Genomic DNA, 14,025 nt, shown 5'->3' with positions numbered 1-14,025 from the left:
CGTTGAAGACCCAGGGGGGTCCTTGACAGTAACACTGCGTCGTCCGCATAGAGTAGTACAGGTATATTAAAATTATTAACTCTCGGGACGTCCGCAGCGACTGCTTGCAGGGCAGATTCAACCTCATTAATGAAAAGAGTAAAAAGCAGGGGTGCTAAAACGCACCACTGTCTTATACCTCTTCTAATCCCAAACTTGGTCGTACATTCCCCATTGGGTCCATAACGGACGCTGGTGCGGAGCTTTTCATACAAGCGGGCTAGGAAATATATTATGCCTTCAGGTGCCCCCATTTCCAATAATTTGACCCACAAAATAGCGTGATCCACCAAATCAAAAGCACTACTAAGGTCGGCGAAACATAAATAAAGCGACCCTTTTTTTGCCTGGGTATATTTCCCTACCAATAGCTCTAAATTCAGACACTGTTCGATGGTACCGCGGCCTTTTCTAAAACCAAACTGACAGTTACTTAGGATCTCATTGGTTTCTACCCACTCCTCTAATCTTACTAAGAGGACCCTACTCATAATTTTAACAGATGAATCCAGTAAGGATATTGGTCGGTAATTTTTTGCATCCCCCCGATCGCCTTTCTTATAAATGGGGATGATTATTGACTCTTCCCATGATGGCGGTATTTTACAGCATATGGCTGCATTAAAGATTTTGGTCAGCAATGGACCCCAAATCTCCGGTGCAGTCTTATACACGTCCATGGGAACGCCATCCGGGCCCTGGGCCTTACCTCCTTTACTGGTTCTTATACTAGCCATAACTTCTTCAATAGTAATATCTAATACTAATATTGGCCAGCCTTCTTCATGTGAAACTGTTAAATTACTAGAGTCGAAAATATTGGAAAAATGACTAATCCACGACTCCATGCTCACGTTAGATGTGAGTTCTGGGACCTTGTCATCTTTTAGGAATGGGTTATTCACCGTGGACCAGAACAGGGTACAGTTATTCGTATCTGCGGCTTGGGTAAGGTTATCCCAGGCTTCCTGCTGTAATTCTGCTTTTCTACGTTTGAGGGTCATATTATATCCCTGTCTAAGTTGGGCCACCAAGTTCTTATCCCTTGGTTTGGCAGCTAGTGCATTTTTAAGATCAGTCCGGGCATTAGAGCAAGCATGATCAAACCAGCCCCTTTTACACCTAACCTTTGCCCCTGCCTTTGTAGTAAACTTCTTGTTGATGATTGAGTTAATTTTGTTAAAGTGGTCAACACTGTCAGACGAGGCCTCATCCTGTTCTAATATTGCCACAATCTCTAACACACAACTAGAAATGATGGAGTCTGATGTTATTTCCGCTTTTTCTCCCTTCCACCTCAGTCTATATCCATTCTGTCTATGGGGTTCAATGTTAACAATTATATCCTGTTCACTACCATAAACATTTTCCCCAAAAGTTAATTCGGTGGTCAGACAGTTATGGTCACTTAACATAATATCAATCACCTTGGGCATGGGGCATAACGGAGCAATGGTTGAAGACATGCACATAAAATCGATAATCGTGTTGGCGCCCCTTCCTATAAAAGTTGGTATATTTTCATCCATATCATTTTTAGCATTGTCCATAATTTCCATGTCATATTGTACCAGAAAATTATTCAAGGTTTCCCCATAGGTGTGATGAGGAAAATGGACTTCAGCTTCCCCCAGTCGGTTATACACACCGCAAACCTTCTGAGTGGAAAGTGGGCACACAGAAACATTAAAATCCCCCACAAAAACAAATTCAAATACACCATTAAAATTCTTCACGATATTATTCAGTGTTGTATCTAATTCATTAATTGCAACATGTCTAGTGCCATCAAAAATATTGTTATAGAAATTAATCAGAAGAATATTTCTGCCAGTTTCTTGTGTAAGCCATAAAATTTGTGAATGGGCCCCCACATTAACAAACTTTTTCACTGAGATGGGTAATTTGACTGAAATCAACACCATCAACCCTCCTTTAGCTCTTCCGTGGGTTGAAGGTGATGCTGGTAGCTCATATGACACATAGCCATTAATGCCTTTGAACTTTTTGCACCAGGTTTCCTGTAGACAAAAAATATTAAATAGATGCACAAATTCCTTCCATCCTAACGCATCCTCCTTGGCCGCAATTCCAGCAATATTCCAGCTGGCGATGTGACAAATTACCTTCACTCTCTCCTGGCTAACAATAAATAAGCTGTTCAACACTGGATATGGACATGTTATTCCCTATATTAAAAGGCTCTATGTTAGGTAACAAATTTGAGACTTTATCCCCTGACAATGTACAGTCCAATTGCACATCATTGCCCAATTCATCTATAGGCGTAATTACTTCATTGTTCAAAGTACTATTTACTGCACCACTTAAAAGGTCAGCCTCATGTCAGTCATTTTGATCTAGATAACTCAGGGACTGAAACCTGTTCTGAGTTGGAACCTGATAAACCATTCTACTATCAAACATAGGGGTACCTAGGGGGAAAAATGGGTTGGGGGTATGTATTAAGTAATTATTCCCCCCCAACATAGAATTCCCCATAGGCGTTGGTGGGGTGGATAAACCATTTTGTAGACCTGGGCAAAAGTTAGGCATCACAGATCTATTTACGAGAGATGGATAGGTAAAATTACTCAATACCCTCTCCTTACCATTAACGGGAGGTTGCCTACTTAGATGGTTATAAAAGTAGCCCAATGGTCTAGCAACTACTTCTGTCTCGGACAGTGTGATTGCGGCTGCTCTAAGCAAGACAGTCGCAACATGTTGCGGGTGCTTGAAATTGATTATCACACAATCCCCTCCACAGACTTTTTTGGTATTACCGATCCAGTTGACTCTTCTGATAGAGATGATTTGGTCAGAGTAGCCAACTGGATAACCACAGTGACGATTTAACCAGGAGACAGTTTTATTCCTCAGAGAATCTGCTGTCTCATGATCATTTGGGGGCTGAGTTAAGATCGGGACATTAGGTACACAATCAGGTGGGAGATCAACTGGACGTCTACATATCCGTATTGGTACCCCGTTAGGTCCCCCTGTCGCAACCGGTGGAGCTAACATTACAGGTGCCGTTGCTGGCATGGGGGCTGATGATGTGGCGCCCGCCATTATACTTGTGGCCCTAACATTCGATTGCTTTGAGGATCTACCTGCCTCCTGGGTCGTAATAGGTAGTGGTTTTGGAAGTTCTTTAGAGGGGTATTTCCTGATGTTTTTGGGGGAAGCACTAGTTGAAGCTTGTGGCTGTTCGTTATTTTTGGTGGAGACAGAGGCTAAGCATGCTGGCTTATTGATATCTTGTAAAGACTTTTCTATTTTATCTGCATGCTTATCCACCACACCCCTCAACCTAACTACTTCCTCCTGTAGATCTCCTATTTTGGTTAGCAAAGGCTCAACCACCATACTAAATTTACTCAGAATAGTACTCAATAGTTGGTCGATTTGGTCAGGCTTGATGGAAACATATTTATCTTGGATCAGTGAACCTATATCCTCAGTATTCTCCATATGTATAGTATCTTTTTTCTTTCTTGTAATATGACTACCTCGCTTAGGAGCCGTTTTCCTACAGGCTCGCATAAATTTGGCGGCCCTACCAGATTGTTGAGGGGTCCCCACAGAGTTATCACATGGGTCGTCATCCCCCCTTATCGATTTGTCAGGAACCATAGTTAGATCAACATTAATACTCTTATCAAGCTCTACTACAGTGTCCGACTCCTTCTCGGTATTGTCTAAGTTAATACCATTGGTGTCAACGAAGGACAAAGTCGGTGGGGGGTCTGAAACAGTACTTTTTCCCAGTGAATTCCGTCTGTCACTATTAATTCTGGAGACCACTTTTAGTAAATAGTTGTCCGGTAATGTACTTTGGACTGACATCTTAGGGTTTGCTCAAAAGTCTCAAGTATATAAGTATTAAAAACAAGGGGAACAAACGGAATTTCCACGGAATGTCCTCTGGAAGTACTCACAGATTAAGCCAAGGGGGGTGGCCCTGCCCGGCCTCCTCAGGCCCCGGACGGCCCCGCCCTTGTCCCGGGCTTCTCCCGGATGCTCCCGCGCGCGACTCGCGGGGGCGAGGGGGGGTGTCAGGCTTTATCTGGCGCCTCCGGGCGCTCTTTGCGCGTCACGGGCGCGCTGCAGGCACAGGGAGTGCTGGGGAGTGAAGTCCGGTAACACTGGACGCCTCCCTCCACCTCCCGGCGTGTTGTCGTCCCGCCGTTTCCCTCACGGCAATGCCCGTCGGCAGGAAATTTCCGGTAAGCTGCTTGGTGTTCCCCCACTAGGCTCCCGGGGGGTCAGGCTTTATCTGGCGCCTCCGGGCGCTCTTTGCGCGTCACGGGCGCGCTGCAGGCACAGGGAGTGCTGGGGAGTGAAGTCCGGTAACACTGGACGCCTCCCTCCGCCTCCCGGCGTGTTGTCGTCCCGCCGTTTCCCTCACGGCAATGCCCGGCGGCAGGAAATTTCCGGTAAGCTGCTTGGTGTTCCCCCACTAGGCTCCCGGGGGGTCAGGCTTTATCTGGCGCCTCCGGGCGCTCTTTGCGCGTCACGGGCGCGCTGCAGGCACAGGGAGTGCTGGGGAGTGAAGTCCGGTAACACTGGACGCCTCCCTCCGCCTCCCGGCGTGTTGTCGTCCCGCCGTTTCCCTCACGGCAATGCCCGTCGGCAGGAAATTTCCGGTAAGCTGCTTGGTGTTCCCCCAACATGCATATTTAAATAACGAAGCAAACCACATTCACTGGTTGATGTCATCAGTGATGTCATTTGAGATGTCATCAGTGATGTCACTGACCATGTCATGAATGATCTAATATGTGACATCATCAGCAGTGGATTGCTGGTGCGCGAAATATAGTTAGTACAACTAACTATATAGGAGCAATTTCATTGGTTTTGTATGAGTAAAATGTCCAGCTAACTATAACACCACTAAAACTTTTAGTTTTTTGAGTGAATTTCAAAGGTTTTTTAAAAACTAATTCCTAACTATATAACTCCTGAAACCTATGGTTTTTTCAGTGAATTTCAAAGGTTTTTTTAAATGCTAATTCCTAACTATATAAGGCCTGAAACCTATGGTTTTTTCAGTGAATATATATATATATTCACTGAAAAAACCATAGGTTTCAGGCAAGTTATAGTTAGGAATTAGCATTTAAAAAACCTTAGAAATCCACTGAAAAAAGCATAGGTATCAGAGCCGTCATAGTTAGTTGGGTATTTCACTCGGACAAAACCATAGAAATTCCCCCGTTACAGTTAGTTCAGCTAGCTATAACTCGCGCGCCCACAATGCACTGCTGATGACGTCACATATTACATCACTCATGACATGGTCAGTGACATCACTTATGACATCACTGATGGCATCTGAAATGACATCACTGATGACATCATCCAGTGAATGTGTGTTTTTCTGAAAATTAAATATGTTTTATATATGTATATCTCAAGGTCGATGGAACAATAAATGGGTATATAAGTGTCTAAATGGATGATTTTTTTTGTAAAGTCGATTGTATAACGGACTGATTAAGTGTATCTTAGTGAATACATGGGTTAGTGAGTAATGTTTAATATGTAAATATCTGTATCAGTCTCTCACTTTGTGTATAAGTGACTGCATGGATTGGTGAGTAGCTACATGAGTGTATATATGGGTTATTACTTGTTTTTTCGAGTATCAGTATGAGTGTCTGAGTGTCTGTATGGTTCAGTGGGGGTTATTAGTTAGTGCATAGATGCATGAATGAGTGTGTCACTGTTTGTATGTGTTGAAGACAGTATGTGTGCAGGACTGAATGGGTGGATGAGTGTGTGTATGGGTGTGTTAGTGAGTTAATGGCTGTCTCAATTGTGTCTTTATAAGTAACTTCATATATTTTAAACTAGTATATGTGAGTATTGGTGTATATAAGTGAGTATATGTGGGAGTGAGAGGTTGAAAGAGTTCCTGTATGAATAAGTATGTGTTTCTATAAGTGATTGTTTAAAAGACTAAGTATGTGTAAGCTTCTGTAGAAGTAAGTGTGGTGGTGTGTGTATAACTGTGTATGTAAGTAAATGGATGTTTGATTCTTTATTAGTATGAGTGACTATGTGTGTGAGTAACTATGGATGTGTGGTGGTGAGTAACTATGAATGTGTGGTGGTGTGTAACAGGATGTATAGGTGTATAAGTAAATGGATGTTTGATTCTTTATTAGTATGAGTGACTGTATAGAACTGTTGGTGATTGACTGGAGGTGTATGTAGATCTTGGAATTACTGAATAGATTGTTGTAACTGGTATTGGTATGTCCATTGTTTTGAAAATTTTAGGTTCTATTTTTGAATGTGTGTATCGAAGGTTATATTAGGGTGAGAGGAGGTCTGCCACTCTATCACAAGGATGATGTCATCAGTGATGTAATTTGAGATGTCATCAGTGTTGTCATGAGTGATTTCACTGACCATGTCATGAGTGATGTAATATGTGACATCATCAGCAGTGCATTGCGTGCGCGCGAGTTATAGTTAGCTGAACTAACTATAATGGGGGAATTTCTATGCCTTTGCACGAGTGAAATGCCCAACTCACTATAACGCCCCTGAATTTCTAAGTTTTTTTAAATGCTAATTCTTAACTATAACGTGCCTTAAACCTATGGTTTTTCCAGTGAATTTCAAAGGTTTTTTAAATGCTAGTTTCTAACTATGCCTACAGAGGTAGGACATGTAAAGAATGAAGAAAAAACACACAAAAAGAAGAAAAAGAAATGCAGAAAGAAGCAACAGAAGTCCTCAAAGACGAAGAAAAGTGCAGGAAGAAGGAAGACATGCAGAAAGAACAAACAGAGGAGCAGAAAGCGGCCTTTTTGCAAAATCATCCTGTACCCTCAACTTTTTCAGATGGGTACTGGTGGTAACTGACTCTGACTAACCAGTCCTAGAGCCAGTGCTATGCTAAAAGACACTTAGAATATAGTTAAAACACCTACATACACTAGGGAACACTATGTGTTGGGGTACCCCTGTGATTAGCATGACCTCCTCTGTAAGCCCCAAGTATATAATAGGGCAGGGGGATTAAAACTACCTCTTAAAACGCGTCACAGGGCTCATTTGCACACTGGTGAAGGGAGGGGGGGCTGAGCTGACATCTGCAAACACGCCCTGTGGCCATTTTAATTTGGTGGATAAAGTCCCCTTGAATCCTGAGTGTCCCTTGGGTACAAGTAGCCCACCAGGTATCTACAGTTAGAGCCACAGAGCTGCATTGCAGAGAGGTGTAATAAGGGGCACGGCCTGGACCACCTCTCTACAACGCAGCCCAGTGGCACTTACTGGAAGCACCTGGTGGGCTAGTTGGCCCCCAGTGGCCCTCTGGATTGAAGGGGAATTATTTCCCCAACTTAAAACGCGCCACAGGGCGTGTTTGCACACGTCACCTCAGGCCCTGTCCCCTCCCTTCCCCACTGTGCAAACACGCCCTGTGTCCGTTTTAAGTTGGGAGATTAAGTCCCCTTGAATCCTGAAGGTCCCTAGGGTCAAACTAGCACACTAGGTACATCCAGTAAGCGCTGTTGCAGAGAGGCGTATGGCCTGGAACACCTCTCTGCAAAGCAGCACAATGACGCTTACTGGAAGCACCTGGTAGACTAGTTGGCCCCCAGGGGCTCTCAGGATTGAAGGGGAATTATTTCCCCAACTTAAAACGCGCCACAGGGCGTGTTTGTACACATCACCTCAGGCACCGTCTCCTCCCTTCGCCCCTGTGTAAATGCGCCCTGTGTCCGTTTTAAGTTAGGATATTAAGCCCTCTTGAATCCTGAGGATCCCTAGGGTCAAACTAGGGCGTATTTGCACAGTTTTGAAGGGAGGGGCGGGGCCTGAGTTGACATGTGTGCAAACACACCTTGTGGTGCGGTTTAAATTGGGGAATTAATTCCTCTTCAATCCTGAGGGTCCCTAGGGTCAAACTAGCCCACTAGGTACCTCCAGTTTCCCTGCTCTCTCTTTCAAAATTCAAATCAAGTTTGCTATGGCAGGGCGGGAGCCACGAGGTTCCCGCCCTGCCATAGCAAACTACAGTGTCCCGGGGGTAGGCACCCCGGGACACTGCAGGATCCGGCCCTGGGGGGTGGCGGTCCCCAGGGCCATGACAAGGCTTCAGAAGGGGGCCGTGCAGCCCCCCTCCCACGATTTTCAAAGCCCCAGGGGAGGTGGTCGCCGCGGACCCGCATTTTAAATATTTAGAGCCCCGGGGAGGTGGCGGTCCCCGGGCGTGTGGGGGGGGCTTGAGCCCCTCCACATAGGGTATTGTTTTATAAAAAAAAAGCCCAGGGAGTGGCAGTCCCCAGGGCTTGGGGGGGCCTTTGAGCCCCCCCACCCAGGTATTATGAAGACCCAGGGGTGGCGGTCCCCGGGGCTGGAGGGCCCCTCTGGACCCCTATTCACATAAGCGAATTGCCCCCGGGACTTGGCCCCCCCCGGGGGCTAATTACCAATGAAGCAGCGGGAGCCCGCGCTTCGTTTTTTCTTTTGACAGGATCCGCGCACCCTGCACTGATTTTGCTGGTTTTTAATAAAAAACATTTGTTGGGGGCCCTGGGGGTCCTTGTTGGACTCCCTAAGCAGGCCTAGGGGGTCAGGGTGTTTCTACCCTGCCCCCTTTTTGCGTTTTGCAAGTTTTTTTCTCAGCTTTCCTGTGCCTCGGTTCTACCAAAGCACAAGATGGCTGCCAACACTTCCTGGGTTGGAGTGTTAACAGCCAATTAGCATACAGCTTGTCATTGGGAGGGTGCGCGGATCGTGCGCGGCCATAGATATATAAGTGATTTTACTTTTGATTTTCTCAGGAACTACTGAACGGATTTACACCATTTAACAAAAAAGCACGAGTCTGAACTAAGGGCTACCTCTTTGCCAAATTTGGTGTAATTCCGTTCAGCAGTTCGGGTTGTAGCTGTGGCTAAAGGTTCCTATGGGAAATTGAACGGGGAAAACATGTTTTGGGACCCCCCTTTTTTCTCAGCCCCTGCTTGACGAATCACCCTGAGACTTTCAGGATAGCAGTGGACCAGAGCTGGCCATCAGTTTTGAAAAATTCACGAAGATTCGTCGACCGGCGCCAAATTCATTGCAAAGGGGGACGGTGGCAGCTTTCCCTGACTCCGTTTTGGCGCCATCTGCGAGCATTCTGCTCCTGTTGTGTTTTAATATTGCTCTAAACCGGCTCCGTGAGCTCGTGCAGAATTTTAGCTGTGTAATTGATTTATGTGCTTTTAAAGGGGCAAAATAGTTTGTTGCCTGTGTCTCACTCTGTTGTAGTGTTGCACTTGTATAATTAGTTTAAAATTGGTTCCGCATACTCACACGCACTTGTTGTTTGTCCTGTGCCTGCACGCCCTCCCAGACCCTCAGCCAATCACGGGTGGGGAGGGCGGGACAGAGACAGAGGCAGGAACATCCTGGGAAGCGAGCGGTTAGCGCTCCAGCTCTCCCCTAACTCGAGGGCTATAAAGTCAGCGAGGCGGAAGCCGACTTTGCGGTAAGGGGGACGGTGGCAGCTTTCCCTGACTCCGTTTTGGCGCCATCTGCGAGCATTCTGCTCCTGTTGTGTTTTAATATTGCTCTAAACCGGCTCCGTGAGCTCGTGCAGAATTTTAGCTGTGTAATTGATTTATGTGCTTTTAAAGGGGCAAAATAGCTTGTTGCCTGTGTCTCACTCTGTTGTAGTGTTGCACTTGTATAATTAGTTTAAAATTGGTTCCGCATACTCACACGCACTTGTTGTTTGTCCTGTGCCTGCACGCCCTCCCAGACCCTCAGCCAATCACGGGTGGGGAAGGCGGGACAGAGACAGAGGCAGGAACATCCTGGGAAGCAAGCGGTTAGCGCTCCAGCTCTCCCCTAACTCGAGGGCTATAAAGCACCTCGGCGACTCAACGCGCAGTGTTGACGCGCAGTGTGGCGCCTAATCCTGCGCCTAAGACGAGCCAAAGACCAGCCCGTCTGCGCCCGTCCGCGACAGGACGGGGCTAGGGGCAAGGGGCCATGGCATCCTGTACCCTCCTAACGGAGAAGAGTCATGTCGCAACTCAGGTTTATTCACGCCAGACTCTATTGGAAATAGGCAGGTATGTTACCACACTGTGCCCCTACTGGACTCGTTCCAGCGTGGGGGGACCTTTTTCTTGTTTGGGTTGTCATTTGCAATTTACCAGCACTGCGGTAATAACTGCTCATCACTTAAAACCTGCCTGTCCTGTGCGGAGCCCTAATCCCGTAACTCAGCCTACTAGCGCACCTAAAGTTCCGCCCCTAGCGTGTAAAAACTTTCTGTGCAATGTTCGCTCCCTTGTCTCTCATGCAACACAGGTGTGGGACCTCATTACAACGGAGAGACCTCATCTGTGTTTCTTAACGGAGACCTGGTTGAAGCCCCATACAATCCCAGCCATAACACTGGGGGTACCGACTGGGTACAAAATAGTAAGGCTGGATCGCCCGATCAAAACGGGAGGAGGATTGGCTATTGTGTTTAAACAAGAGTTGGAGGTTGCTGTCATTGAAACTGTGTGTACCCCGGAAATGGAACTTATGATTTTTACGATCAATCCCACTTCTAGGGAAACCAGGAAGGGTGCACTTGTGTATCGACCTCCTGGCCCATGTGGGACCTTTTCCATTAAATTAATGGAAATTTTGGCAGCTCACATGCAAGTTAACTCTGAGTTCATTTTGGTGGGGGATTTCAATATCCACAGTGAGATCACCACATGTATTGACGCACGGACTGTGCTTACAGATTTGGCCACATTAGGATTAAATAAAATGAATCAGGGGCCAACTCACTCTGCGGGCCATACTCTTGATCTAGTACTATGTAATTCAACAGCCATTAACTGTCTCAATCCCTACCAAGTTGATTGGACAGACCACTCGGTTATTACGTTTTACACTCGTACTAACTATAAAGTCAAAGCCTTTCATAGGCCAATGGCCAATGTCAGAAGGCCCTGGAACAAACTAGTCCCTGCAGACTTTAGGGACAATTACTCTGAGCCCAATTGGGAAGATTGCGGAGAAAACGCTACCTTAGCCTTAAGCGCTTTTAGTGAAGCTGCGTCAAGAACCATAAATCGTGTGGTCCCGCTGAAAACTTATAAACCCCGCCCGGCCCCAAAACAAGAAGTTTGGTACACTGGAGATCTCAGACAACTAAAACAGACCATGAGAAAGTTGGAGAAAAAATGGAGAGCTACACATAAGGCAGAGGATAAGGAGGACTTTATGAGGTCGTTTAAAATCTATCATAAAGCAATCCGCGCTGCTAGGAAACAACATATAGCAGTTCAATTATCAGCTGCGGGTTCTAACGCAAAAACTCTGTATAACATTCTACAGACGTTCACCAAACCCACTGCCTGTGACACTGAGGGGATCGAATCCCAAGAACTCTGTGACAATATCTCACAGTTTTTTGTCAGGAAAATCGACGCCATATATAATAAAATACTTGCGTCCAATTCCATCTCCAACAATCCAGTTGCAATTGACAATGGAGTCCGGCTGCATACTATGACCCCAGATAATGAGGCCAAAAAGCTTGCCGCTTTCCCACCCATCTCCACTGAAGAGCTGATTGCTCTTGTCATGCAAACAAAGAGTGGGTGCCCGACAGATATCATCCCAGCACGTATTATGCCACTTCTGCTGGATGATCTGGGGGCTGGAATGCGACATATAGTCAACTTATCTTTGTGTACGGGGGAAGTCCCTTCAGCCTGGAAACAGGCTCAGGTCAGACCTCTTCGTAAAAACAATTCAATCCCCTGGTCGGATTTGTCAAATCTGAGACCGATCTCTCTTCTCCCTTTTATAGGGAAGCTTGCTGAGAGATATGTGAATCAGTATTTGTCAAAATGTATTGAACAAACGGGTGGACTCGACCCCTCTCAGTCGGGTTTCAGGCCCAGGCACAGTACGGAGACCGCCTTGCTGTCCGTCGCTGACAATCTCCAGATGTTACAGGACAAGGGTTACTCCGTCGTCCTGGTGCTTCTGGATTTGTCAGCGGCGTTTGACACGGTGTCACATGAAATCATGACCTCCAGACTAGTTGACATCGGTCTGGAAGGCAAGGCTATGGCCTGGCTAAGGAGTTTCTTTAGTGAACGCACCCAGAGAGTCATTTTGGGACCGTACCAATCAGAGGAGGTGGTGATCTCAAAGGGGGTGCCACAGGGCTCGTGTTTGAGCCCTACGTTATTTAATATCTACGTGGCACCCCTAGCAAACATCATGAGATCCCACGGGTTCATTCCAGTATCATACGCAGATGATACACAACTCCTCTTCCCTTTTAAAATCATGACTCCTGAGGTGCGTGACTCCTTTGCCCGGGGGATGAAGGAGGTGGCACGCTGGATGGCAGCCAATTTTTTGCAGTGCAACGTCTCCAAGACCGAGGTGATGCTCTTCGGAGAGGCCAAACGTCTATGGACTCCTGACTGGTGGCCTCAAGATCTTGGCCCCGTCCCTGAGCCCAAAATGGTAGTTAAAGATCTGGGAGTGAAACTGGATCATGAGCTCACCCTAACACAACAAACCAATCAAGTGGTGGGTTCATGTTTTCATGTAATTGGTCTTCTCAGGAAAGTATTCCCTCTGCTACCGGATTTCACCAGGAGAACGCTGGTCCAGTCACTAGTGTTAAGTAGGCTGGACTACTGCAATGGTCTGTTGCTGGGGGCCAATGAGGGTATCTTGGCTAGATTACAAGTTGTACAAAACACTGCTGCACGACTAGTTTTAAATGCCCCGCCTCGCACTCCCTCAAAACCATTATTGGCCAAATTGCACTGGCTTCCGGTAAGGCAGAGGGTGATGTTTAAGATCTGTTGTGTCATCCATAAATGCCTTATAGGTAAGGGCCCTGGCTACCTCACTGAAAAATTCATCCCTTATGTCCCATCTAGATCCTTGAGATCAGGAGATCAGGAATTGTTATGTGTTCCTAGGGCCATGAAAGCTAGAAAGGGGGGTAGGGCCCTTTCTGTAGCCGGCCCTAAGTTGTGGAACCAACTCCCTAAGGAAATCAGAGTATGCAGGGAACATCTCCCTTTTAGGAAGAAACTCAAAACTTTCCTGTTTAATCTTTAGCTGGTCCAGGGCCTTGAATTAGATCATGACGAGTTGCTGCTCTTTAGTTGCTGCCAAAGGCGCGGAGATACTCCTTCGGGAGTCGATTCGCAGCGCCATAAAAACATGCAAATAAAATAGAATGTTGCGGATTTCCTATGGAAAATAGGTCCTAAGTATAACTACCTACTGGCGAGCGCCAGTAGGTTATATATATATATATATGCATTTATATAGATATGTATGTATATAAATACATACATAAATAAACATATATATACATCTGCATATCTATATAAATACAAATACAATCAGAGCAATTAACTGCAGCGTACTAATGCCATCCAATCAGAAGAGTCCCATAGCTTACCACATCGCTATGTCAGTTGTTCACTGTTGCATCCCACCTACATCATTTCTGTGCATATGCTCATATCTCATCTATCCTGATTTATCCGGATGTGGACCCAGTCAGGCAGTTACGGGCGCCCACGTATCGTTTGGTTGGGAGGCTGCAGGCAGTTCCTTCGCATACATGTTAAGCTGGTCCCTGCAGTATCCAATATCTCTCAACCATTGATCGACCTTAGGAGCATATTTCTCCCCAGGGCCGGACTGGCCATATCGGGCACCAGGCAATCCTCCGGTGGCCCGCACATGTGGGGGGCCAGTTTGGGGCCCCTGAGGGCCGTTTTTGTTACAGGGCAGTTTTTGCAGCATAGCTGCAAAATCGGCCCTGTAACAAAATCGGCCGAAAACCGGCCCTGGCAAAGAGCTCGGCGGCACCCACAACCCTCTGGGAGGGAATGAGGGTGGGGGCGGCCAAGCACTTTTCCAGGGCCGGTTTTGGTTCCCAGTCCGGCCCTGTTTCTCCCCCCAGTGCCT

Source organism: Lissotriton helveticus, chromosome 11 (assembly GCF_964261635.1).
Source record: "Lissotriton helveticus chromosome 11, aLisHel1.1, whole genome shotgun sequence".
Lineage (NCBI taxonomy): Eukaryota > Metazoa > Chordata > Amphibia > Caudata > Salamandridae > Lissotriton > Lissotriton helveticus.
Note: the sequence above shows the minus strand (reverse complement) of the source record.